The sequence below is a fragment of the Stegostoma tigrinum genome, chromosome 42 (genome assembly GCF_030684315.1).
Source record: "Stegostoma tigrinum isolate sSteTig4 chromosome 42, sSteTig4.hap1, whole genome shotgun sequence".
NCBI classification, from domain to species: Eukaryota; Metazoa; Chordata; class Chondrichthyes; order Orectolobiformes; family Stegostomatidae; genus Stegostoma; species Stegostoma tigrinum.
The window spans coordinates 8,458,959-8,486,788 of record NC_081395.1 but is presented as its reverse complement, the minus strand read 5'-3'; the positions used below and the strand labels follow the sequence as shown (position 1 = coordinate 8,486,788).

The following is a 27,830-nucleotide window of genomic DNA, read 5'->3' as shown; positions in this document are numbered from 1 at the left end:
CTGCTAACCTGCTGTTGAAGCCCCTTATTCATGCTTCTTTCATCTGGAGGCTCAGCTTTTCAAACATTAGCCTATGTATTTATCCAACTGTAGTACCCCAAATTCCCAGGTTCCCATTCCTGTGTTTCAATTCCATCCAGATATTGCTTCCCCCTATGCCTCTTCCAGCCCTACTACTATGACCACCAGTCCCTCCCTCTCCCACCTCCACACTGCCTGTTCCTCTATCTTTTTGTGCATCATTACTGAGTCAATAATGGTGGTCTTGCCTTAGGCCTTTGAACAGTCATTCTGGGATTCGCTCCCGATATCTCTCCACTTCATTGTCCTCCCTTTACAATCTCAACCAGGCTTTTGGCCCCTCTACTAATGTCTTCCTTTGTCTGAACTTTCATTCTCATCAACTAATTTGCGATGCTTGGTCGGGCACATTTCTACATTAAATATGATATACAAATACAAATCATTTTTATGAAACCATTAAGATTCATAGGTTTATTCCAAATACAAACTGTAGCACAATGCTGTTTTTGTTGTGTGTGTGACTGTCTCAGTTCCGTCGACCATTGATGGGTCACTTTGCCTCTGCAGAGTATGGGCAGAATTTATTCCAGGCAACAGTGTTCTTCGTTGCTGGCTAGAGTCAGTGAGAGCCCCACACCATCTCTGTTAGGAAAGGCCTGCCTTATTACATGGCAATTAGGTACTTCCAGCTGCTAAAAAAGAGCCTTCACCTGTGATCAAGGACCTGTAGAGGGATGGGGGGAATTCACTCCTCTATAGCTGCTATCCACTCAGAAGCAAGGAGAGCTGTGATAGCTACAAGCATTGTACCCACGAGAGGTCAAGAATCAGCGAGGCACCTCAGAGACAGGGTAGGATGGAGGTCACATGGATCACAGGTAGTCTGCCAGGGATAAGGTTAGAAGAAAGGCCTGGGCTAGTTTTCAGCAGATGCGATGCTAGGTCCCTCAAACAGTTACCAAGTGCCTGACAAAATAGAAATTCCATCTGGGGGCCTGTAAACAAGCATGAATATCAGCAGCAGTGAGATAAGGCCCCTTAGTGAGTCAACTCAATAATTTCTCACCCTAAGGGCCTAAATTTGCAGCGGGCAAGAAAGCCATCCACAAGCCTTTGCTACTATTTAATACAGTTGAAGGGAATGCCTGAGATCTAATAGAATGACGGAACAGGTAATGGATATGTTAATTTATGGTTATTTGGTTGTGAACTGGCTGTACCAATATCAGAAGCTAATAATTAATGCAGTGTGAGTTTTACAGAGCATGGTTAACTCAGAATGTTCTCACTAAAAGTGTAAATTTGAATTATGTTTAAGACACCTTATCTTCTATCGTATAACAGCCTTCTTGCCCCAAACTTAATCAGGGCAGAGCAGGAAAGTAGTGGGATACCCACCTTGCATCCTCTTCCCCATTTAAATGCCCCAGCCTCCAAACTTGACAAAGTTAATAACAGTAAATTGGACATTATGAGTTCTGATATTGCAGTGTGCTGTACTGGGAAAATTAATACACCAATCTTACAATGAAAATAAAGAGAACAATTATATAAACAGCATCTGTTCTTGAGCAACAGTGACACCTGACTAAAGTCAGTCTTGTAAAAGGTGCATTAAACATGTGAAAACAGGTCAAACTAAATGGAAATTTGTCAAATTTAGTCAAATCCATCGGATAGCAGGGAGATTTTTTGCCAGTAATAGCACAAAGGATCAATCTGAAGAATGGCAAAGCTCAAACAAAAGCCAAAGCTGTGATGAAGCTTTGTCAATCAAGCACTTCTAGCATGAGCCAATCCTAAAGAGTATTACAGCTTCCCGACAGATTCCAGCCCTAAGGACACACTTTGGGAAAGGCAGTGCTGCTCTAAAGTGACCTACATGGAAACCTTTCACAATGAATCCACAGTACAGCCACTGGCAACAGCATCACGACATTTGATTTTTCTCAGACAGCCAAAAATATAAGACTGCCTGGGAGCAGAGCATTAAAAGCAACTGATATAATCCAGATACTGCTAATTAACTCATATGATGTCAGTTCTGATTAAGAGCTCCCATACTTTCTCCCCATTAAAGAACTAATATTGATAGTCTCAGCTGAGTCACCTAGATATAAGGAAAAATTTTGAGGAATGGCATGTCTTTTGAAATTCAAATATATTGCCAAAAAGGCTAGAGGTGATACTACAACCCCTGCAGACACATTCATGGGCTGAATTATTCTGGCTTCCACAATGTCAAGAAACCAAATGAGGATGATGTACAGAAAGAAGAAATGTACAACATTTAAAACATGTAAAATTGCTACTTAGCAAACAAACTGACAAAGTTCATCCAGACCTTTAAATTGGAGGGTATCATTGGAGTCACATAAATTCATATATCACACATACCCACTGTGATACTGTAAACTTCAGAACTTTAATAACTGTTGAGGGATTGAATGAATTAGCAATAACTCTTTCTGGAATGAACTGTTTCCTGAGATAAAAGGGACAAGGACATCAAACATTTGAAAACAGCTTAAACTAAATGGAAATCAGTCAAACTCGTGGGATGAACAGAGCTAAAGGATGATTAATAATGCCACATCACAATCTTCACAAGGCAGAAAATCCTGTAAGAATTCAACTTCAGGATTCTTCAGCAGCAGAACTCTGGAAACCACACTGCACGAGGATCAAATCCTGGGCATCCAGAGACAGACACTGTTGGTTGGAATCGTAGGTAAATTCCACCATTAATTGGCTAATAGCAAGTTGAGTTGTGAAGCTTAACTTTCTTACTTGAGTGATCTTATTTTCTTAAGCTACATGCAATGAAGTTATGCAATTATTCCTTTTCCTTGATTGTCTGTGAGATTTCTTAAAAAGTAACAAAATTAAAGGCAGTTTGTGATAACTTACACACACCACTGATTTGCAGGTATCACAAGCTATTGATACTAACTGATCCTAGTGGCTTGATTTAGGATTCACACCCTCCTTCAAATGAAGTAATTGTCTTAAAAACAGTGCATCATACCCTCAAGAGAGGCAATAAATAAGAAAGTATGGCCTAAATTCCCTGAGCTTCATGGGTAAGATTGCCAGGGTTCAAAGAAATCATTTTGGACACTTTTGTTTGTGACCTCAGCATACCATACCGGTTGTAATTTGACCTCCTATGCAGTGAATTCTTGTTACTGTAAACAAAGATGATGCAACAACAGTCTTTATGAGGGCTTCTCTCAATAGTCCAAAGAAACCATCCTGTAAATATTCCATTCATTGTGCAAGTGCTTTGTAAACTATTTCAAATTTTTTCCAAAAATTTTAGATTTCCCACCTATTCTGAAGGAACTGCAATCTCTGGCATCTGATGACTGGGGAAGAAAAAGTTAATAAACTCTAAAAATAACAAACATAAGATTACAGCTGCAAGCAGCATAAATTTAATGTTCTAAATGGGCAATCAATTCAATACAATGATAAACTACAATAAAATCTTTTACTTAGCAAAGTGCAGAGATTTGTTAATTTCTCATGATGGAATAATTAGATACATTTGTAGAAAGAATCAACCAAGTTACTTACTTAAGCACTCTTAGGCGAAGGGAATTTTTCTAAGGAAAAGGGAATACTGAAAGAACAGGCTGCACCGAAAAGTTGCATCACTTACAGATTTATCACTCATCATCTGGACCAGAATCTGTGCATGGCAAGATGGTGGATACAAAAATGATGGAATCCTTCAACTACAAGTCAAAATACTATATTTTTTTCTGCTTCTCATGCTAGATGCCCTGCCACAGGGAATAAAATTTGTTTCACGGTAATTGGGAAGTAGCATTCGTCCGATCTTGGCTAGAACTTGATATTCAGCAACCAAGAACAACAACAAGAAAATCACAGCAGGGAAACGAGATCCAGTCAGCTTTCCAGGGAAGGGATGCTATTGGAAACCGGCTAGAAATGGATCAGAGACGTGACTAGCTCCCTATTGTTTGTGGAGAATAGATTTGAGTGCACTTTGAAGAAATTAATCTGACACTGAAAAATTGATGTCACTTACGCCATTGCACAGCACTGTATCTCTTGAACATTCTCAGATGTCGACCTGTCTTTAAAAAAATCACATCTACTCCAACTGTATGGTAAGTGACTCGACTGAGGAGTCATTCTGTATAGAAATATTTTCCAAACGCGTACTGACGGGGGAAAACCCGCGTCTTCAACATGTCCTTTGCATCCCCCCAAAAAAATTGTGCAGTAAAACCGAAAGAAAATCATTAGAGATCGCAACGTTTCCACCAAAACAAAACAGCATTATTTAGGCATTTCTTTAGTCAAAAGACACGATGCCGACCAGGTCCAGATTTAATCTTTTCAGATCAAAAACATGAAACAATATCTTCGGTTTAATGTTTAGATGAAAGGTAACCCGAACACGAAGGAACCTTAAGTACACGATCGAAATATTTCTATCTCCCAAAACGCTCGAAATCTCCGGTCACCAATTGTAGCGTTAGTCATCCAAACCATCACAGGGATGGGGTGTATACCAACAACACTTTGATGAATGGAGACCGCATCTAGCATAATTAAACATGCCCCTTTTATTTTGCACCCATCCCTCCCCCACAACCTTCTCAGAGGTCGCACACGTACCTTTATCCGGCGAAAATAGCCTATCCTGTACACAAAGCTGAAGGCGATTAGATTTTAAATCCACATATCTCTCTCGCTTCTCTCCTCTTACCCCCCACCCCTAGACGATCGGAGAAGGCTGCAAGCGATGCTGCGAGTCACGGCATCCAGACTCCTGAGCCCTGCTAATGAAATAATCCGGCATGAGATATTCTGCGGCTGTTTAATACGATGGGGGCTTGTGCGGTTCTGGCTAACGGTTCACTGGGTTTCAAGCAAGCGGTTCCCTCTCCCCGGCAGATGGCTGGATATCTGATCGCATTGGATGCTTTTGCATGCAAGGCGGAGGAATACACACAGAATGGGGCAGACACAGACACACACATACACACGCACACACACACAATGCAGTAATCTGGGACAAGGCACAGCAGCAGCACATAGCCGGTTAGCGGCTTCTGTACGAACACCGCATTGTGCTATGCTGACTCAAAGTAGGGCAACAACAAAACGCTACTTCAAACCTACCTGTAAACCTTTCATCTGGTCAATTTTTAAAAAAAGCACAACCCATTTCTTTGCCCCAAATTGGTAACTTATTGTGAAGACTGGTGATGTTTATTGCCTGTTCCAAGATCCCTCTTTAGTTTATTTCCATTGTTAAAAAGTTTTCATTATCAGGACTAAAAACAAAGTCGCTGGAAAAGCTGAGCTGGTCTGGCAGCATCTGTGGAGGAGAAAATCGGGTCCGTTGACCCTACCCAGCATCAGCAGTTCTTTTGGTTTTTATTCATTATTAGGACTAGTGTTTAAGCAGGTCATGTTTAGTTTGCCCAGCTCTACCCATGTTGGAGGAAGACACATATTAGTCTATGATGCCCGTAACTGTGATAGAGGCAGAAACCTTCATTACATTTAGCAAGTACTTAGATGTGATGCCGAAGCATACAAGACTATGGGCCAAATGCTCAAAAATAGGATTAGAATAATTAGGTGGATATTTTTGGCCAGCTTGGAAGGAATGGGCCAAAGGGCCCATCTCCATGCTGCAGATCTCTCTGACCCTAAGCTGACCCAAATAAAATAGTATGGGAACTTAATATAATGAATAGTGCAAAATAAATCAATAGTAGGATTCCAGACCCTTGGAGCAAACCTTGCTCATAGCTTCAAAAAAATGTGTTAGTTTAAACCAGCCTTCCTCATTACTTACAGAAAGTGCTACAGAAACTCACCAGGCCTGGTAGCATCTGTAGAGGAGAAACAGAGTCAAAGTTTCCAGTCCAATAAACCACAGCTGACTCAAAATGTTAACTCTGCTTCTCTCTCTCAAGATACTTCCAAACCTGCTGAGTTTCACTTGAACTATGTTTTTATTTCAGCTTTCCAGCATCCACAGTATTTTACTTTCATTTCCATGTAATTTATCCTTGAGGAATGTTGGATCAGCCATGATACCATTGAATGGGAGATCAGGCTCCAGGGGTCAAATGGCCTACTTCTGTTCCCATTTCTTATGATCTCATAATAGGTACATCATCCAGGTGGCTATTTTTTATTCAGCCAGTATAACAAAGTTTCGAAAGAGTATTTGACTAGCGAGTTTTGAGAAGATTTGTAGCTCAGGTTGACGTTCTGGATGTGAGTTTGCTCGCTGAGCTGGAAGGTTAGTTTTCAGACGTTTCGTCACCATTCTAGGTAACATCATCAGTGAGCCTCCGACGAAGCGCTGGTGTTATGTCCTGCTTTCTATTTATCTGGTTAGGTTTCCTTGGGTTGGTGATGTCATTTCCTGTTCTTTTTCTCAGGGGATGGTAGATTGGCTCCAAGTCAATGTGTTTGTTGATGGAATTCCGGTTGGAATGCCATGCTTCTAGGAATTCTCGTGCATGTCTCTGTTTGGCTTGTCCTAGGATGGATGTGTTGTCCCAATCAAAGTGGTGTCCTTCCTTATCTGTATGTAAGGATATGAGTGATAGTGGGTCATGTCGTTTTGTGGCTAGTTGATGTTCATGTATCCTGGTGGCTAGACATCAAAGACATTTCCGAAATAACTGCCAGACTACTCGGACCCCTTGGCATCAGGGTAGCCCGCAAACCCACCAACACACTAAAACAGCAGCTAATGAACTTAAAAGACCCTATACAGACAACAAATAAAATGAATGTCATCTACAAAATACCTTGAAAGAACTGTGACAAACACTACATTGGACAAACTGGCAGAAAGCTAGCCACCAGGATACATGAACATCAACTAGCCACAAAACAACATGACCCACTATCACTCGTATCCTTACATACAGATAAGGAAGGACACCACTTTGATTGGGACAACACATACATCCTAGGACAAGCCAAACAGAGACATGCACGAGAATTCCTAGAAGCATGGCATTCCAACCGGAATTCCATCAACAAACACATTGACTTGGAGCCAATCTACCATCCCCTGAGAAAAAGAACAGGAAATGACATCACCAACCCAAGGAAACCTAACCAGATAAATAGAAAGCGGGACATAACACCAGCGCTTCGTCGAAGGCTCACTGATGATGTTACCTAGAATGGTGACGAAACGTCTGAAAACTAACCTTCCAGCTCAGCGAGCAAACTCACATCCAGAGTGTATTTGACTAATCACAAACTCAGTCATGCCATGTCAGATATCCAACACATATAATTCCACAGTCATAGGATAGTAGTTAGAAGCAAAAGCCTCGAATCATTATCTTCTCTACCTTCCAGCGCCCTGAGATTAGCTGACACAAACCAGATTCTTAATCAAATCTCTCAATGGCTTCACACCATCTTATCTCTGTAGCCTCCCCCAGTCCTACAACTCTCCAGGATATCACTGTTTCTTAACTTCTGGTCTTGGGCTTCCCTGATTTCTGACAGTAGTGCCTTCAGCAGCCTAGATCCTAAACCCTGGAGATCCTTCCTTAAACCTGCATGTATGCTTCTCTTCTTTGCTAACATATTTTAAAATTAGCAATTCAACCAAGCTTTTAGCCACCTGCCTAAATAATCACTGCATGTCAGACCTTGTCCAAGAGCACCCCTGAATTGCTTTATGAATCAGAGTCAATACTACCCTGAAAGCTCAATATAAACTGAAAGTGATCCTGAAGTCCACTTCCAACACATCACAAAGCAAGCTCTGCCAATATGAGTGTCAAAGACCCAAACTATTTTCATGTTTGAACCTCATTTGAATTCCATCAATGAGTTCCCCATACACTCTATGCACATCACTGATTTTCCATGGACTCTAGCAGAACAGGTGGGTTAAGGTGAAAAGATAAGTGCTCTTGGTACAGGCAAGTGGAAAGTTGTACACAGGGGCATGGGGGATTGGAATCAGTTTTTGGAAGGGTGGCAGGAAGCACATTGATGCTTTTCCTGGTCCCACAAAGCTTATTTAAAAATGACTAATCCTTTTTAGTAAGTATTTTGGAACATTCTGTAACTGCACCTTTGAAGATTTCTGAATCAAGTTTAAATGAATATAGTGTGTTAAGGGTTGATTTCATCCACTGCTGCTTCAAATTTGCAGCAATAGACATTGCAGAACCAGTATTGGCATAGATGATGGGGCTCCTAGAGGAATTTTGTGTGCCTATTTCAAGATGCCAGCCAAAATATAAACTGTGGCCTAGAAGGAGCAGTAAATTCATCTCAGCATTTCACTTGTTATCTGAAAATATGGATGAGAATCAGCCATTCAACAAACACAGGTTGTTCTGATCTCTATGATCAGTATCCCAGCTGTGCTGCACTTACTCAATAAACCATTACAAGTATTTAAATCAAACCTATCAATGACATGAAAAATCCTTCACACATAATAATGCCACAGAGTAAAAACTGATGACGGAAGCAAAATGTAAATGTTGTCTTAGTGATGCTATTCATAAATTAACAGAAAAAAGCAGAATAAAACAAACATTTCAATGTATCACAAGTTCCAAAAATATTCATTGAATCATCTTGCAGGAATATTTTTAATCAAAAAAGACCTTTGAGTGCATCAGCTCATATAATGCCTAGTAGCACAAGTATAGACTTCATCGTACATTCACAGTTTTAAGGGCAACTCATACCTCACAGAAACTGATCAGAGAACAATGTGTCCAGGCCTCATTTAAACATTTTTTCTGTTCTTGGGATCTGAGTATCACTGGCAATTTTTTGCCTATTCCTATTTTCCATGGAGAAAGTGCATATGAACTGCACTCTGGAACTACCACAGTCCATGTGTTACATGTACACCCATAGTGTAGCAAGGAGAGAATTCTAGGACTGTGACCCAGCCACTGAATAGTGATATACTTCAGGGTGGTGAGTGACTGGGGGATTGGAGAGGAGCTGGAAGGGAGAAAAGTAGAAGTTTCCTTTGCATATCCTTCCAGGCAGCAAAGATAGCAGATATAAGGCACTGTTGAAGAAACTTCAGAAATTGCAGTGTATCTTGCTGACACTGCTGTTGCTGTGCGCCAGCAATGGACAGAGAGAGCATCTCGCTAGAAAAATACCACAGAACAACAGAAGTTTACAGCATAGAAGGGGTCTAGTTAACCCAATGTTTTTGATTGAAATATCACAGCATGGAACTATTTAAATAGATAGTTTTCCTGTCAGGCTAATGGTTCAGGGCACCAAGTGTTTTAGCACTAAACCATCTAGATCTGAAGATTCCAGTTTGGATTCTCCGAAAACGTTTACTTTAGTCGGGGTAGCACTTAATGGGACTATTTTTTGTCATCCCAGCTCCAGATTTGGGGGTGGAAAGAAACATCAATGGGCACCTCCCAGTTACGCAGTGACTCCAGCCAGTGTATGTGTATGTGGATACTAACTGGTAGCTATAAAGAAAGCAGAATGCTTCAAGTTATAAACAAGAAGAAAGTATGGTTTGAAAGATTACCTGCCACTGTTTTGAGCACTGATCAGGCTGCACTGGTCATCCTGGATGTAGTTTTACAGTCCTCACTGCAACAAGGATGTAGTTCAACCAGAAAAGGTTGACTGAGGAATTCTGGAATGAATAAGGAAGAAGGCGCAGAAAGGAAAGGATTAAAAATATGACACTATTTCACACATGCTAAAGGGACTGGACACGGCAACCATAACACAAGTCACCCAAAGAAACTGATTCATTCATCTTTTAACTGTCATCTTTTTTTGGATTCACTTCTAATTTATGAACAGTGTTTACATGTGGTACATTATCAATTTTTTTCCCATTTAGTAACTAATAAACCCACTCTTTTGTGAACTCAAGAAAGTCTGGTTAAATTGGCTGCTCTTAAAATATAAATCATTGGTCTGGAAGACAAGTGAGGGAGGGATCCTACCTAAATTAATCATGTTGCAACCAACAAAGAGGGTGAGTGAATAATGAAGGTGACAGAGTTTAACCCTCCTCACCCAGGACCTTAAAGATTTGGGGTGTCCGTCCAGGATTGTAGTTACTTGTGGAACCTTACCAGTGTCTGCCAACACAGATGGAGTTAGGAAGCAGGAATCCAACACATTTCACAAAGACACCACTGGCTTAGACTTAAAATGGAGATAACTCCAAGGTCATATACTGCGGGTGCTGGAATCCATGTAAAACCCCTGGAGTTGTATGCACCACAGAATTCTGACATGAAGTAGCCTGTTTAATTGGCACTGGTTTCATTGGTTTAATTCCAATCCTGGAATTCCCTCCGTAAGGGCATCGTGGGTCTACCCACAACACACAGACAGCAGCGGTTCAAGAAGGCAGCACACCACCACCTTCTCAAGGGCAATTAGGAATGGGCAAAAAATGCTGGCCACCCAGCAACGTCCACATCCACAAACGAATAACTTTTAAAAAATGCAGATTATAAACATGACAGGAACCTCACAGGTGCTGTGAGACTGTATTTTGTACTGAAGTAAACTAAATTATATTGTCCTTTATAGAGAGTTTAAATTTGAACCATTATGCAATCTTATATATGAAGTCAATGTTTTGCAAATCAAAGTGAGTAAAACCGCAGTACAATTTTGGTGCCTTATCAGGTTGTTGAACATTCGGCATACTGCCCCAGGGAGCAGCAAGCATTCAGCAAACAGGTCCATCAAAGTGATCGGTGCAGGAGTTTGCTGTAAAAGTTCAAGATGGTAGGACCAATGAATATTTTCCCACCGCTTTTAGACAACCCACTGCCACAACAACCCAGCCCACCCACGTCCAGTGAAGGTGATGCCTATAAGTGCCCACCAGCATTGGCTCTTGCCAAACTGTGCACCATAAGCGTTTTCATGAGACCCGGATGCAAAACTGAGTTGTTAGGTTTGACAACTCCCAGCATTGTTGGCTCACTCAGTCATCTGGGCAATGCCAACAAAGATGGCGCCCAGGACAAAAATTTGTCAACTCAGAGCTTTTATCCAAACCAAGGATGGGGGCAATACTTAGGACCTTCACACCTCAGAGAAGGAATAACTTGATTCTTTTTGACATTGAAACATTATCTTAGTGCCTGTAAATGGAGGAGAAAGAAGGTTTAAAATGTGATTTCACTGCATTTGTTGGGAGTAACCATGTAGGTTTAAAAAAAACATTCAAACATGAGCATGGGGTGGGGGAGCCATTTGTCCCCTGCCAGGAATAATTTAAGGATTTTTTTAGGGAATAAAAGACTTGGAGGTGGGACAAGATGAAATCTTCAGTGAGTTTTCAACCCTAAATACTGACAACTTAGCATCTATCCCTTCATACTGCCCAATCAGGAACAAACTCACCGAAATTACACATGAAAATAATTTGAGGGGGCTTCAATGAAAAAAACTGTCGAGAGAAAAGGACCGTCGTCGACACCTCCTTTCCTTCCTTTCCGTTATTCCGAAGATATTTTCACGGATCTGTCAGTGTTTTACCTCATATTTTTATTCTCTCCCCCCCCCACCACCAACACAACACTCCCGCCCACTTGTTTTGGAAATTTTGTTGTTGTTGTTGTTTTTAACTAGCGCCCGTTTTACTATTTTAACCGCCGCCCTTTCCCGCCCGGTCGAAAGTTGGGCGGGAAAGGCGCTGCTTCGACCATCGCCCAGAAATGGCGGGGGGGGGGGGAGCATGACCACTGCTGCTTCCCATTTCGACGTCGGCTGCGCTACTTAGGGGTTACAGACGGCATTAGTGAGTGGAAAGGGAAGGTTCATTCATTGTACTGTGTTCTGCAGATTTCTTCAAAGCAAAAGAGGAATATTTTTTAAAGTTCAGATTCCATGGGCGCCCCTAAATGCAGGAGGCCATTGGGATCTCCCAAGCATCAGTGATAAATGGTCCCCAATTCTGGGGCCAGGCAGAGTCTCAGGAATAGATTTCCCTCAAATTCCGCTGATCCAAATGTACATACTCCGAATCCCACTGACCCAAATGTACATACTCCGAATCCCACTGACCCAAATGTACATACTCCGAATCCCACTGATCCAAACATACATACTCCAAATCCCACTGACCCAAATGTACTCACTCCAAATCCCACTGACCCAAATGTACATATCCAAATCCAACTCTCCCAAATAAATATACATACTGCTAATCCCACTGACCCAAATGTACACACTCCGAATCCCACTGACCCAAATGTACACACTCCGAATCCCACTCTCCCAAATGTACATACTCCAAATCCCACTGACCCAAATGTACATATCCAAATCCCACTGACGCAAATAAATGTACATTCTCCAAATCCCACTGACCCAAATAAATGTACATACTCCGAATCCCACTCTCCCAAATGTACATAGTCCGAATCCCACTGACCCAAATGTACATATCCAAACCCCACTGACCCAAATGTACATACTCCGAATCCCCCTCTCCCAAATGTACATATTCCGAATCCCACTTACCTAAATAAATGTCCATACTCCGAATCCAACTCTCCCAAATGTACATACCCCGAATCCCACTTACCTAAATAAATGTCCATACTCCGAATCCCACTGACCCAAATGTACATACTCCGAATCCCACTGACCCAAATAAATGTCCATACTCCAAATCCCACTGACCCAAATAAATGTACATACTCCGAATCCCACTCTCCCAAATGTACATAGTCCGAATCCCACTGACCCAAATGTACATATCCAAACCCCACTGACCCAAATGTACATACTCCGAATCCCCCTCTCCCAAATGTACATATTCCGAATCCCACTTACCTAAATAAATGTCCATACTCCGAATCCAACTCTCCCAAATGTACATACCCCGAATCCCACTTACCTAAATAAATGTCCATACTCCGAATCCCACTGACCCAAATGCACATACTCCGAATCCCACTGACCTGAATAAATGTCCATACTCCGAATCCCACTGATGCCAATGCACATACTCCAAATCCCACTGACCTGAATAAATGTCCATACTCCGAATCCCACTGACCTGAATAAATGTACATACTCCGAATCCCACTGACCTGAATAAATGTCCATACTCCGAATCTCACTTGCCTAAATGTACATACTCTGATTCCCACAGACCCAAATGTACATACTCCAAATCCCAGTGACCTGATTAAATATACATACTGTGAATCCCACTGACCTAAATGTACATACTCCGAATCTCACTGACCCAAAAATGTACATTCTCCAAATCCCACTGCAACAAACAAATTGCTGGAAAAGTTCAGCAGATATGGCAGCATCTGAGGAGAGAAATCAGACTCAATATTTTGTATCTGTGACCCTTCCTCAGAACTTGATTTTATGGAATCAGTGCAAATTTTATAGAATCCCTATGGCGTGGGGACCAGCCATTTGGCCCAATGAGTCCACACTGACTCTCTCAACCCAACCGACTGACCACTCCTGCCCCCCTCCCTTACTCTATCCCCCTGCATTTCCCATGGCTAATACACCTAACCTTCACAGCCCTGGTCACTATTGGGCAATTTGGAATGGCCAATCCACCCTAACCCGCGCATCTTTGGACTATGGGAGGAAACAAGAGCACCCAGTGGAAACCCACATAGATACGGGGAGAATGGGCAAACGCTGCTGGAATTGAACCTAAGATAACAAAGTGTGAAGCTGGATGAACACAGCAGGCCAAGCAGCATCTCAGGAGCACAAAAGCTGACGTTTCGGGCCTAGACCCTTCATCAGAGAGGGGGATGGGGAGAGGGTTCTGGAATAAATAGGGAGAGAGGGGGAGGCAGACCGAAGATGGAGAGAAAAGAAGATAGGTGGAGAGGGGAGTATAGGTGGGGAGGTGGGGGGGGGATAGGTCAGTCCAGGGAAGCCGGGCAGGTCAAGGAGGTGGGAATAGGTTAGTAGGTAGGAAATGGAGGTGCAGCTTGAGGTGGGAGGAAGGGATAGGTGAGAGGAAGAACAGGTTAGGGAAGCATAGACAGGCTGGGCTGGTTTGGGGATGCAGTGGGGGAAGGGGAGATTTTGAAGCTTATGAAGTCCACATTGATACCATTGGGCTGCAGGGTTCCCAAGCGGAATATGAGTTGCTGTTCCTGCAACCTTCGGGTGGCATCATTGTGGCACCGCAGGAGGCCCAAGATGGACATGTCGTCTGAGTTAAAATGGTTTGCGACTGATCCAGCCCAGCCTGTCCTCGTCTCCCTAGCCTCTTCTTCCTCTCACCTATCCCTTCCTCCCACCTCAAGCCACACCTCCATTTCCTACCTACTAACCTCATCCCGCCTCCTTGATCTGCCCAGCTTCCCTGGACTGACCTATCCCCTCCCTACCTCCCCACCTATACTCTCCTCTCCACCTATCTTCTTTTCTCTCCATCTTCAGTCCGCCTCCCCCTCTCTCCCTATTTATTCCAGAACCCTCTCCCCATCCCCCTTTTCTGATGAAGGGTCTAGGCCCGAAACGTCAGCTTTTGTGCTCCTGAGATGCTGCTTGGCCTGCTGTGTTCTTCCAGCTCCACACTTTATTATCTTGGATTCTCCAGCATCTGCAGTTCCCATTAGTTCTGATAGAATTGAACCTAGGCCACTTCGAGGCAGCACTGAGCCACTGTGCCACCCTTTTGATCCAAAATTTTAAGAATTATAGAATCCCTACGGTGTGGAACAGGCCCATCAGCCCAACAAGTCCACACCGACCCTCACAGCATCCCACGCAGACCTATCCCCCTGTAGCCCACCTAATCTACACATCCCTGTACACTATGGAGCAATTTAGCACGGTCAATCCACCTAGCCTTGTGCATTTTTGGACTGTGGAAGGAAACTGGAGCACTCGGAGGAAATCCATGCAGACACAGGGAGAATGTGCAAACTCCACACAGACAACTCTGATTTCTCCCTATGGATGCTGCCGGACTTGTTGAGTTTTTTCCAGAAATTTCTGTTTTTGTTTCCGATTTAAAGCATTTGCAGTTTTTTTTTAGGTTCCCACTTTAGTAAAGGCTTTTATTGCCGCAAACAAAAACAGAAATTGCAAGAAAAGCTCAGCAGGTCTGGCAGCATCTGTAGAGAGAAATTAGAGTTAACGTTTTGGGCCCAGTGACCTTTCGTCAGAACTACATGGTTGTCTTTTGGTTCTGAGGAACGGTTACTAGGCCTGAAATGTGGACTCTTGTTTTGTTTCCACACATGCTGCCAGATCTGCTGAGCTTTTCCAGCAATTCCTGTTCTTGTTTCTGATTTCCAGCAGCCACAGTTCTTTCGGTTTTTATAAAGTGTCTCATTGCATGTACAGTGCCAAAGGACTAACATCTGGGTTGACACTCCTATCACTGAACTGGGATGAGAAGCACAAAGTATTACATTTATATAGTGACAAGTAATCCCCACCTGAGGGGACAGCTGCAGTGTTGGTTTAACATTTTCTCCAAAAGGCAGCCACATGGTGCCCTCTCTGTATTGCATTGGCATGCCTGCCTTAACTTTTGCCCACAAGCTGTAAGAGTGGGATTTGAACACAGAATCTTCCAGCTCAGTAGGGAAAGGGTTTATCCACCAATTCAGAGCTGAACACTACTCTGAAACCAAGGTAGCATCGTACTGGCAGAGGTGCTGTCTTTCTATGTTAACTTGAGAACCTCCCAACTACCTTCACAGATGACAATCCCATGGGCATTTTATTGACAAACAACGTCCTGGAACCAATATTCATCTCAATCCATACCATGAAATCAAATGAACTAGTTGTCTTCACATTGTATTTCACGAGATCTTACTGTGCACAAGCTGTTTGGCATTTTTTAACATGAGAGTGACAATTTCAAAATTACTTCATCGTCATCAAATGTTTTTAGAAATCCTGAAAAACACTATGTTGATGTGGATATTTAAGATGATTAAGTGTTTGGATGGGATAGATAGAAAGAAAAGGACGAAGTGTGTATGTAAAAATTGTTACCCACTTTGGCCAGAAACACAAAAGGGCAAATTATTATTTAAATGGAAAGCAGATTCAGTGTGTCACTGCAGAGGGATCTGGGGGTCCTTGTGCATGATTTGCAGAAAGTGATCTGCAGGTGCAGCATAGAATAAGAAAGGCAAATGGAATCTTGGTGTTTTGTAACAAAAGGACTTGATGATAAAAGGAAAGTGTTATTACGGTTATATAAGACATTGGTGAGACCACACCTGGGGTATTGTGTCCAGTTTTGGTCTCCTTCCTTGAGGAAGGATGTGGTGGCACTGGACGCAGTTCAGAGGAGGTTCACCAGATTGATTCCAGGGGTGAATGGGCTGTCATACAAGAAGCAGTTGAGTAGCTTGGGTTTGCACTCACAGGAGTTTAGAAGACTAAGCCGGGGTGGGGGCGGAATCTGATTGAGGTATATAAACTGCCAAAGGGAATTGAGAAAGTGGACGTTGAATGGATGTTTCCCCTTGCTGGGCAGTCTGGAACAAGAGGTTATTGATATAGAGTGAGGGGAGGTAGGTTCAAAACTGAGATGAGGAGAAACTAAGATAATAAAGTGTGCAGCTAGATGAACACAGCAGGCCAAGCAGCATCTTAGGAGCACAAAAGCTGACGTTTCGGGCCTAGATCCTTCATCAGAAATGAAGGGTCTAGGCCCGAAACATCAGCTTTTGTGCTCCTAAGATGCTGCTTGGCCTGCTGTGTTTATCCAGCTCCACACTTTGTTATCTCGGATTCTCCAGCATCTGCAGTTTCCATTATCTCTGAGGGGAAACTACTTCTGTCAGAGGGTTTTGAATCTATGGAACTCACTGCCCCAGACTGTGTTGGAGGCAGAATCAATCAACAGATTTGAGAAAAAAATAGATATGTTTCTTATGAAAGGTGGGATAAAGGACTATGGAGAGCAGGCAGGAAAGTGGAGTTGAGACCAGGATAAGATCAGCTGTGATCATTTTAAATGGCGATCTGGGCTTGAAGGGTAGAATTGTGTACCCCCCCTCCTAATTCCTATGTTTATGAAAAGCATCTCTACAGATGTCTGGAAACAAATAGAAGGAGGCCATTCAGAACATCATTCTTGCTCTTTGAAAACTCAAGCTAGTGCCACTCATTTCTGGCAGGAAAGTCCAGAACAAGGGGGTCTAATCTTAAAGTTAAGAACTAAGTCACTCTGGTCAGCAAGCATTGATTCACTCAAAGGCCAATAGAAATCTCGAATATTAATTTCTCAAAAAGTCGCTCACATTGCATATCTGTTACACAAGAGATAGCAGCAGACAGGGAGAGAAACAGAGAGAGAGGGAGAGAGAGAGGCATAGGTATAAGGAATCTGAAGTATTGAAGATCTGCAAGAACTGTGGTAATGCAGCAGAAATTCTCAATTACTAGTCATCCAAGCAGTTCAAAAGGCTGAGTTGGTGTTTAATTTTATACTCACTCTTTAACAAAATAAGCCAAAAGATAACTAAAAAAAAAATCTGACCCACGAAGGACGAGGCTTTCTATAAGGTCTCAACCCAGTAATTTATGTGTAACAGAAGTGAGAGACAGTGACTATCCCCAACAAGAGAGAATCCAACCATCATCACTTGGCATTCAATGGGATTACCGTGTTTGATTTCCCTACTATCAACATCCTGAGTGTTACCATTGACTAAAAATTGAACTGCACCATTAAAATACCATGGCTACAAAAGCATCTCAGAAATTAAGCATTCTGTGGCAAGTAATTGATCTTTGAAAGCCTGTCCACCAGCTATAAGGTACAATGTGATGGAATACTGTCCACTTGCCTAAACAAGTGTGAGTCTGACAAGGCTCAAAAACCTTGACACCATTCAGGACAAAACAGCCCGCTTGACTGGGACCCCACCGAACACCATGTAACCCATACATGCACACGAGCACACACACACACACACAGTGGCAGCAGTATGAACATCTACAAGATGCACTCAAACAACTCACTAAGGCTTCTTAGGCAACACATTTCAAACCCACAGCAAATACCACCCAAAAGGAAAAGGGTAACAAGTACATGAAAATGCCACCAGCTACAAATTGCCCACAAAGGTACACATCATCCTGACATGGAACTATATCAGTTGTTCCTTCACTGCTACTGGGTCAAAATCCTGGAACTCTGTCCCTCAGAGAACTATGGTTGTACTATACCCCAAGGACCGCAGTAATTGAAAGTGGAAGCTTACCTACATTTCCTCCAGGGCAAATATAGGTGGGCAGAAAAGGCTGGCATAGCCAGTGATGCCCACATCCTGTGAATAAACAAAAATAAATCTAAACAACCATTATTTTTTAACCATAAGGATGTTTTTGCCTCTGCTATCTCGGCACAACATTTAAAACAATTCTCAGTCAGAGCTGAAAGGGTTTTGTTTTATACTTGCATGGGGAAATTCTTTGTTTCTGATAAAGAGTGAAAGATCACCCTCGAAACTGTGCTGCAGGGTACTAGTGAATGAACTTGAGATCTTCAACTTCAATTGTACTTATGTTGTTTTCACACGACTCATTTTTAACAGCCTCTAGTAAAACAGTGAATAAAGCAGTTGCTCACAAATATGTAAGCACTTGACCACTTATCCCTCAGCGTAATTTCAAAGCCATTGAGAACTCACAACATGGAACTGGAGGAGTGGGTGTAAACTCTGTGACCCCAGTATTGCATTAAGCAAGCTGTCGTTTTGGAACTGAGTAATATATTGTTACCTAGGAAACTTATTGCTCTTGGCATGTCGAATGAAGGAAATTTAGTATCTTGTCAGACAGAGCAATGTGGACACTTTCCCAGTGTGTACTCAGTTCATCTCATTATGCAAGGGAAAGGCTATTGCATCTACTCCCTAAATCAACCACAGACAGCTTGTACTCTGGGTGACAGTGAGCAGGCCCTACACAGGCTCATACATGAAGGAAATTGCACTGACAAAGCAGTTTCAATATGAAAAATGTGTAATTAAGACTATTCTAAACGACATAGCACAGAAGGAAGCCATTCACCTCATCATACTTGTTCCAGCTCTACCATGTTATAAACAATCTAGGGGCGAGATCCCCCAGTTTGTTCTGATTCCAAATGGGAAACCCCAAGTCACTAAGTTTTCAGGTGAGGAAGCACGAACTGTTCTTCATTTACAACCTCAACTGGTCATAACAAAACCTCGACCTGTCCGTCCTCCCTGGAGTGACCTATCCCCTCCCTAACTCCCCACCTACATTCACCTTTACTGGCTCCAACTCCGCCTCTTTGACCGGTCCGTCTCCTCCCCACCTATCTTCTCCTCTATCCATCTTCCATCTGCCTCCCCCTCTCGCCCTATTTATTTCAGAAACCCCTCCCTAACTCCCCCATTTCTGAAGAAGGGTTTAGACCCAAAACGTCAGCCATCATGCTCCTCTGATGCTGCTTGGCCTACTGTGTTCGTCCAGCTCCACACCTTGTTATCTCAGATTCTCCAGCATCGCAGTTCCTACTGTCTCTTAAGGAAATAATATGTGAATTGGTCTCTAGGCTGTTCGTAACATGTTGATTGTGGAATGTCAACCGTTGAACAGTTGGTTATGAGATTCCTTACTTTTTTGCAGATTGCCTGAAATTCTTTTGTTATTTTTTGCAATGGTGGCTGGCCTGCTGGCAGTGTTCAGAATGAGGAGCTGTCCTTAATCTGCAGTGCTGGGTTATTGAATGGCTGTTCTCAGACTGTGATCGTCACAAGGCATTAATGGATTCCAGCAGGGTGCATCTCAAGGCTAAAATTGTGATCAGAGATAATGGGAACTGCAGATGCTGGAGAATCCGAGATAACAAAGTGTGAAGCTGATGAACACAGCAGGCCAAGCAGCATCTCAGGAGCACAAAAGCTGACGTTTTGGGCCTAGACACTTCATCAGAGAGGGGGATGGGGAGAGGGTTCTGAAATAAATAGGGAGAGAGGGGGAGGCAGACCGAAGATGGATAGAGGAGAAGATAGGTGGAGAGGAGAGTATAGTTGGGGAGGTAGGGAGGGGTTAGGTCAGTCCGGGGAGGACGGACAGGTCAAGGAGGCGGGATGAGGTTAGTAGGTAGGAAATGGAGGTGCGGCTTGAGGTGGGAGGAGGGGATAGGGGAGAGGAAGAACAGGTTAGGGAGGCGGGGACGAGCTGGGCTGGTTTTGGGATGCAGTGGGTGGAGGGGACGAGCTGGGCTGGTTTTGGGATGCAGTGGGGGATGGGGGGATTTTGAAGCTTGTGAAGTCCACATTGATACCATTGAGCTGCAGGGTTCCCAAGCGGAATATGAGTTGCATCTGCATCTCAAGGCTGTGAGCTTGGTCTCCTTGTGCTCACTCACTTTGTGCATGCTTGGAATGTACATCCTTTGTCTTTTGAACATTGCCACCTCATTCAAACTTTACAGGCTCACATACTTCTGTCTTGACTTTCCTTTTGATGCAGATATAGAGCCAGGGAGCTTTGCCAGTAATAATCAGTAAAGGGGGTGAACATAATGCTGTACAAGCACTGTGCAATTTCAACATCATAGCTGCAGCATGTACTGGAGGGCTAGACAGCAAACACACAAAATATGTTTCATTTGAATGACCATGTTCCAAAGTCTAAGGAGAGTTCTCAGACATATCAAGGGGAATTGTTGTTGGTCAGTGGTACAGGCCCAAAAGGCATCATCCAATATTAACCCAAGAGCTTGAACATGGTCAGTTGTGAGATTCAGGTTCAGGGGTTGTGTATCATTTTGGTCAGGGAATGCACCACATTCAGTCCTGCAGGTCCAACGCAACCCAACAAGAGATCAATAGTAAGTTATTGGGGAGTTTCACAGAGATTAGTCAGGAGTCTGGTCACTTACCAGTCAGATCTATCCTTTCGAGTCAATCAGGGGAATGCGTCGCAGATGCTCCTGAAACACGACAAGCAATCTGGCAATGCTGGATTTCAGGGAAGGAGTGGCACTCTGTGGACAGGATGCTAACACGGAGTGGCAGAGGGGACAGGTAGCAATGTAGCTTCCTTCTTTTGACGACAGTTACAATGGAGAAAGGCACAGAAATATATTGGTGGAAAGATAATTTCAAGATAATCGCAGGTAATTGTGAATGTACAAATAGTGTGAGTCACAGCAGATGAGTCAGCACTCTACATCAGCATCCCCAATGACAATGGCATCACTGCAACAGCCTCAGCACACAACATTGACAACTGCCAATCTCCAAATGCCGTCGTACACTTCATTCGTTTCATCTTCAACCTCAATGCCTTCACCATCAACGACCAGCTCTTCATCTAGGCACACAAAACTGCCATGGGGACCAATTTTCACGCCTACAGAGCAACATTTTCATGCATAAGTTCACGCTCCACTCGTACCATTCTCAATTACCTGGGATTATCTTGCCATTATCTCTTCACCTATATATTCTGTACTTACTCCTTTACCTGATGGAGGAGCAGCACTGCGAAAGCTTGTGATTTTAAATAAACCTGTTGGACTCTAACCTGGTGTTGAATGACTCCTGACTTTGTCTCCCCTAGTCCAACACCACATCATGGCATTTGCAAGGGCAGTCAATCAGACAGGCAGAGTAGCAGTAAGCTTCTGAACGTGGCATATTATTGGCAATGAAGTGTATCCATGTCACCAAATATGCCCTCATGAGTTGTTCTTTTTGATTTCTGGTTCCCTGCTATAGAAAAGATGTTATTAAACCGGAATGGGTGTAAAAAAGACTTACGAGGATGTTACTGAGACTGGAAGGTTTGCATTGAATGGTGGGGATGGGTAGGCTGGTACTTTATTCCCTGGAGCGCCGGAGGCTGAGGGGTAGCCTGAGAGAGGTATATAAAATCTTGAGAGGCCTGGATCAGGTGAATAGCCAAGGTCTTTTTCCCAGGATAGGGGAGCCCAAAACCAAAGGGGCATAGGTTTAAGGTGAGAGGGACAGATTTAAAGGGAGCTGATGGGCACCATTTTCACACAGAGGGTGGTGCGTGTATGGAATTAGCTGCCAGAGGAGGTGGTGGAGGCTGATACAGTTACAGCATTTAAAAGGCATCTGGATGGGCACATGGATAGGAAGGGTTTAGAGGGTTTTGGGTCAAATGCTGGCAAATGGTACCAGATTAATTTAGGATATCTGGTCAGCATGGACAAAATGGACCAAAGGGACTGCTTCTGTGCTGTACATCTCCACAACTCTGAATGGGGCTAGTTCTGTTTAGGAAACTGAGTTGGGCCGGAGGGCCTGTTTCTGTGCTGTCTGACTCTATGACACTGTGTGTCCTGTCTGGGGCAGTGATTGACCTTTTGCCTGGCTGCCCAGCTACTGCGAGGTCCCATGCTCTCTGAGTGGTGTGCCAACACGTTGGCTTCCAGTTTCAGAGATCAATGCCATGCATGGACCTCACAGGTCTGCAGGCTGATAAGAATAAAATTCAGGGAGCATTGCCCAGCAGTGGTGAGTGAGAATACAATAGTGAGAACCTCTGCCATAAAGGTTTGGTACATATGCAGGCGGTGGAGAATTGTATGAGACAACTCACTAGAGCTCACGGAGAGAAACTCTGCACAAAGCTCCTGGGAATTGGCACTTGGTAATTCATGGTAAAATTGATCCTTTGGATTCCCAACCTAAAAGCAATGTGGGAGTACTTTCACCCATTAGGAAAACAGAGATCGGAGAAATCAGTTTCTTAAGGGCTACGACAGATGGGCAATAAAATGGAATTCAAAAGCACAACCTATTTTTAAACTAAAACTACTTTTTAAGGAAAGTGTCACTCATCCTTGAGATTGAAAGGTGCCCTTTTAGAAGTTTATTAAATCATGGAGCGGTGTACATACAGTTAATGGTAGGCGTATTTTCCTTAGGATGGGGGATTTCAAGACTAGGGGAGACATTTTTAAGGTGAGAGGAGAGCGATTTAAGAACGACATGAGGGGCAGTGTTTTATTACATAGAGGGTGGTTTGTGTGTGGAATGAACTTGCTGAGGAAGTGGTGGATGGGGGTACAGTTACAATATTTAAAAGACATTTAGATAAGTACATGAACAGGGAAAGGTTTGGAGGGATACGTGCCAGGAGCAGGCAGGTGGGACTAGTTTAGTTTGGGATTATGTTCAGCACGGACTGGCTGGGCCGAAGGGTCTGTTTTTGTGCTCTTTGCCTCCATAAAGCCTTCGGAGGGTTAAACACACAATATAGACCGGACGATTCAACTCTTTTCATAATCACTTGTGCTGCTCCTCAAAAAACAAATGGACAGAAAATATCAACAGGCTTTACATCAGAGATCATAAAATGTGAGGCTGGATGAACACAGCAGGCCAAGCAGCATCTCAGGAGCACAAAAGCTGACGTTTCGGGCCTAGACCCTTCATCTGATGAAGGGTCTAGGCCCGAAACGTCAGCTTTTGTGCTCCTGAGATGCTGCTTGGCCTGCTGTGTTCATCCAGCCTCACATTTTATGATCTTGGATTCTCCAGCATCTGCAGTTCCCATTATCTCTGAGGCTTTACATCAGCTTCTGTTGCCGCAAGTGCTCATACGTTTTGCTGAGGAATGGGATTGCGTCTTGGTACCTGTGATATTAGATTCCCAGACAGCGAATATGTACAGCGCAAACTTAAAGTAATTACATATGTACGTAACCCGGGGAACAGCTGCACAATGTACATTACCAAGGAGTGACAGAGTCTTTGCTGCTTAATGTCAGCAATGGTTAAGAAAACTCCTAGTTCTCTCACACTTTTAAACATTCCCTTACCCTGGAATGGAGACGGAAGATGGAAGACGTAAAAGAGAGAGATAGAAGAGCAAAAGAGGCAGATGAGAAAGATTTGACAGAGGCAGAGAAATGGGAGGGGGTTTCAACATTCATGTTACACTGACTGCTCCCAACATGCTGGTGTCGAATATGTTCTATGATTGGGTACAAAGAGATCTATTCTAGCTTTGAGAGGTAGCAGATGTATTAGCTTTTGGAGGTTCTGGTTAATTCTTCCTGACCAAATATAGTTGTACTTATTATTATAATGCAATATGCTTTCTTGTCATCCAAGGACAGAGGATCTTCTCCACAGTGGTGCGACTTTTAACACTAGGTAGCCTTAAGACAAAGAAAAGAGAATGGGGAACTGGTGGCAGTGAGCTGCCTCAAACCACCCTCACTCAAAGTGCCACACACTCGTAAAGGTGGCAAATACCATAAAGCACCATAACTGCCACAGAACTGGGGAAGGGCACAAATCCAGAAAAGAACAGCAGATGCAGAGCAGAAACATGGGAATAGGCCAATAACAGAGTGGAATGGAGAGACAGCAGGAGATATAACAGCGGAGAAAGTTCTGAGAAAGTGTGGAGAAGCCAGAGGAAGAGAGTTGGGAAAAGAACAGGGTGCGTAAAGAACAGCGCAAGGAGGAACGTGGAAAAGACAGAGAGAAAATAGATGAAAGGTGGAATAGATGAATGGGAAATAGAGCAAAAATGGTATAAGATTCAGGACAAAAGCAACAAGAAAATACTTTCTCCTTCAAATTTGGTGACGTACGTTGAGACATTTTGGTTACTGGTTCCAGAAGATAGGCAAGTTGAATACCAGAAACAAGAATAAAATGTTGAAAATGTCCTGACAAAAAACCCACATCTGAACAATTAACCCTTTCTTTTCAGATGTTGGCTCAACATCTACTCAACCAGACGGTGGTTGACTGTGGTGAAACCCCCATCAGTAGAATTTCTTGTTAAAGCTACCTCATTTACCTATTTCCTCACCTTTCCTTTTCTTCATCTGTGGGTGTAGATGATCTGGGTACTTTAATTTTCTTCACAGATGCTGCCAGACCTGCTGAGCTTTTCCAGCAACTTCGGTTTTCATTACTCTAGGAAGGTTGGCCCACTTCCCTATCTTGCTAATGTGCCCAGATAGTCAGGGTCATCAGCTTATTTGGTCATGGAATTTGCTCAGATTCTAAGCTGATCATTTGAACCTGATCCTAATTTGTGCGTGTATCCATGACGCCTGAATGATTTACCCCTCATTTAGCCCAGGCAGAGCTCAGGACAGTGCCGGCACTGCTGACTCCACACAAAACAAGTGGGAAATTTGGTACTCATAGGTTGTGGAGTGTCTGAGTGCCAGAACCAATGGTGGTGTCAGCTTCCTAGACCATTGGAGATGTTCTGCAATATGTGCTGTAAAGTTGTCCCCATCTAACACTAATGTACACTTAAAATATGTCTCTCAAGCGATGGAATACACAGAAGTGAATGACAGCAACACGTGGAAATAACAAATGAAGAAAACGTGTACTATCTACAAAATGCACTGCAGAAATTCCCCAAAAATCATAGGCAGCACCATCCAAACCCACCATCACTTCCATCTAGAAGTTCAAGGGCAGCAGATACGTGGGAACACCATCCCCTGCAGGTTCCCCTCCGAGCCACTCCCATCCTGTGTTGGAAATAGGTCGCCTTTCCTTCACTGTTGCTGGGCCAAAATCCCAGAATTTCTTCCCCAAAGGGCATTGTGGATCTCCCCACAGCAGGAGGACAGCAGAGGTTCGAGAAGGCAGCTCACCAACTCAAGGGCAACTAGGGAGGGGCAATAAATGCTGGCTTAGCCAGGGATGCACACATCCCAGAAGTAATTAAAAAAATGAGTTAGATTCTACTCAGAGTTGTCAAGTAAGCTTTTGAGGAGGGTGTATAAATGGGGCACGAGTTTAAGGTGGAATATTCACAATGGAGGGTCCAAAATAGCTGAACACACCACAAGTAAAAGTGAGGGGAGACACTAGAATCAGAAATGCACCATATGTGAAACCTTTGGGATGTAAGAATTTCTGTCCACAGGTAGCTCAATATTATGAAGAAACAGCTGCCCATACATCATGACTGCAAACTGAAGGACTGTAGTGTTTTATTTTGTCTGACAAATGGAACTCAAAGACAAGGAAGTGATGTGTCTGTTAAACAAACCTGGTAAATCCCAACGTACAGTAACTGTCTTCACTTTTGGGCACTGCATCTTTGTTGATGCAGTCTACATTATTCAGAATGATAGTGGATTAAATTGTGCAGAGAGGTCACAGAAGGTTTAGCACATATTCCTTCAATCATGGGAGCATGAGGCTTGATTGAAGTGAGACATTCAAAATAAACATATAGGGTGGATGTAGAAACTCTTCACTTTGGTGGGAGAAATCAAGAACAAAGGGGCATAAAATTAGAGATAAGCTATTTAGGAGCGAAATGTTCTCAAACTAAGGGTCATCCTCAAAAGCTATGGATGCAAATGTGTAAGAAAGGTGCAGCGTCCCTCAACCAGAGGAGGACAACATTCAAAACTACAGTAAACTCCTCAATCTTGCAAAGTTAAAAGATTAAAGACAAAAATAGGGAGAAAGGCGAATGCTGCTAAATCCAGTGTGACAGAGATAGTCAGTGATCCTTCCATGTTTTCTGAGACCCCCTTCCCCCTACCCCTACAATTCCTGTTACCAATTTACATTCTCTTCCCGGGAGGGAACATTCAGATAAGAATTCCACCCAAATGACCTGCTTCCTGTTTACCAAAAAAGTTTAGATCTGCTGGCTTCAAAAAAAAGACTTAAAATATCTTATGATTTCACCATCAAAGTAACAGATGCTCCTAGCTGTTTTTTCTCAATATTAGTGCTTGAAAGTTAGTGCTGTAATTTTTAGTGAGACTCAGTTTTATATTGTGTTCAATAAATTATCATGAGGTGTGAGTTAAGAATTAACTTGTTTAATTTTACTACTATTTATAATTAATAATAACTACTGATTCAATATTTACAAATTCAACAATTCATTTCACTGAATTACAGGACTAAACTCCTTCTCATGCATGTTCACTTAATAGTGTCTCAATTAAACCAAAACTCATTTATTTTCATTTATATTCCTAATGACAGTGATTTTGGCCAGATTTTGTTGAAATCAATGTTGACTCCAGAAGGCTGTAAAGTGCCTGTACTGCTGTGGTATGGTCTGACATTGTTTAAAACAACTGAAATCTGTACTTCTTTCCTTTTCTTTGGATAAGGTCCTCAAGATCTGGACATTTTTCTTTTACTTTTGGCTCAGTATCTTTTATTCGTTCTCTTGAATTTTTAAAAAATTCTGGTTTTGTATCTGGTGATGGTGGCAGAGAATGGGGACTTTGTACACTTTTCATTGTACTCCAGCACCTATATAGAATCCCAATGGTGCGTAAGCAGGCTATTTGGCCCATCAAGTCCACACTGATCCTCTGAAGGAGGGGCATCCCATCCAGATCCTATCTGGTGCGGCAGCGGATTCTCTAAAAACGGGTGGAAAAAATATTCATTGGTCCTACCCTCTTCTTGAACTTTTGCAGCAAACTCCTGCACCGATCACTTTGATGGACCTGTTTGCTGAATGCTTGCTGCTCCCTGGGGCAGTATGCCGAATGTTCAACAACCTGATAAGGCACCAAAATTGTACTGCGGTTTTACTCACTTTGATTTGCAAAACATTGACTTCCTATATAAGATTGCATAATGGTTCAAATTTAAACTCTCTATAAAGGACAATATAATTTAGTTTACTTCAGTACAAAATACAGTCTCACAGCACCTGTGAGGTTCCTGTCATGTTTATAATCTGCATTTTTTAAAAGTTATTCGTTTGTGGATGTGGACGTTGCTGGGTGGCCAGCATTTTTTGCCCATTCCTAATTGCCCTTGAGAAGGTGGTGG

The 27,830-nt window shown here is 42.9% G+C and overlaps 1 protein-coding gene across 2 annotated transcripts in view; it reads right to left on the bottom strand.

Annotated features, from left to right (window-relative positions):
* The window catches only part of LOC125449431 (spectrin beta chain, non-erythrocytic 1-like), a 289,686-nt gene extending 284,656 nt beyond the window's left edge, over window positions 1–5,030 (bottom strand). The window contains exon 1 of one of the 2 annotated variants that reach the window (XM_059641440.1): window positions 4,678–5,030. The gene's annotated coding sequence lies outside the window, so the exon portion shown is untranslated. Of the gene's footprint in view, window positions 1–4,081; window positions 4,526–4,677 lie in introns of those variants that run through there. The other variant, XM_059641441.1, reaches the window with a different exon arrangement.
* Between the last annotated feature and the right edge of the window lie 22,800 nt (window positions 5,031–27,830).